We start from the raw sequence: 1,509 nt of genomic DNA, 5'->3' as shown, positions 1-1,509 counted from the left end.
CCAGGGCAGGCCTGGCCAACCTGGAGTGTCCACGTGACCCAGAGAGCAGTTTGTTCTTATCGTAAAGATGAGTAACATTCTCCAGAACCTAAGATAAAAACATTTAAAACCATCAACCAACCAAGCTGGGCACAGGCAGGGAGGGTGGGGCTGGCCACCCTGGGCCTCCTGCTTAGCACAGCACGCTTCTCCCAGTGCCCGAGCCTGCCCTACGCCCGCCCTGAGGTGCCTCCGTGCCGTTGGGTGCCAGCAGTAACCCTGGGTGTGGACCCAAAAGGCACCCAGCAGCTCACAGAGAAGGCCTGGTGCAAACTCAGGCACAGGTTGCTTTCACAAGAAAAGTAGAAGGTAAGACCCTGCTGTATATAACAGAACAATGAACTTTGGAGCTTTGATTGTAGAGACACAACTTGGGCAGCTAACTGAGCCTCAGTCTTCTCATCCAGAAAACGGGAGTGCAACTACAGCAGTGTTGATGAGGTCAGTAACCCTCTGCTCCGTTCTCATAAAGGAGCCTCGAGGAACGGAAAGCAAACTTCAAGCAAGGAGATGCCCGTCTGCCTGCCCCAGTGCCACCCCTGTACCCGGGAGGCCCACCCCTACTCCCAGTCCTTGTCCAGTCACCACAGCTGCCGCCAGTGGGGATAGTCAGAGGACAGAATACGGTTTCACAGGTGTTGCATTTCAGGAGGATATGGTTAAAGGGATATCACATGAGTACATTCTAATGGAACAGTAAGGAAAATCAGTTTGTAATCAGCCTTTCTATCAACAACATTGTGGGAAAGGACCTGGGCACAGGCAATGAGAGATAACTAAAGGTTATAGCTGATGTGACCGAAGTCAAAATACAAGGCATCTGGGATACCGACTGTCTCCTCACCACAATGGTAAACACAGCCTAACACGCAGGTTTGGGAGGAAAATAAAGCAGGAATCGTTTACCTCCCTCTGTAAGGTTCCAACAGATTAATATGTAAATAAAAAAATAAAGACACAAAAGTACTACAAAAAACACAGAAGAATTACAAAATACAAAGAAAACACAGATTTGGCTACACACAATTTTTTTTAACATATGTATATTTTTATTGACTTCAGAGAGGAAAGGAGAAGGAGAGAGAGACTGAAACATCAATGATGAGAGAGAATCATTGACTGGCTGCCTCCGACATGCCCCTCCTGGGGATAGAGCCACAACCTGGGCGTATGACCGGGAATTGAACCATGACCTCCTGGTTCATAGGTCGATGCTCAATCACTGAACCACACCACCTGAGCAACCACATGCAAACTTAAAACCTCTGCAGAGAATAAAAATTATGTGAACAAATTAAAAAAATTATGTGCACTACAAATGAGGTGGGGGGGAGGGGGGAGGGGAGACAAACATCTGCAAATAACAAACAAGTTTTTCCTATAGCTCTTCCAAACCAGTAAGAAAAATGGGCCCTTTACAGAGAAACACAGCTAATGAAAACTCATACTAGCCCCTAGCCAGTTCAGCTC

Source organism: Myotis davidii, unplaced genomic scaffold (genome assembly GCF_000327345.1).
Source record: "Myotis davidii unplaced genomic scaffold, ASM32734v1 scaffold3142, whole genome shotgun sequence".
Lineage (NCBI taxonomy): Eukaryota > Metazoa > Chordata > Mammalia > Chiroptera > Vespertilionidae > Myotis > Myotis davidii.
Note: the sequence above shows the minus strand (reverse complement) of the source record.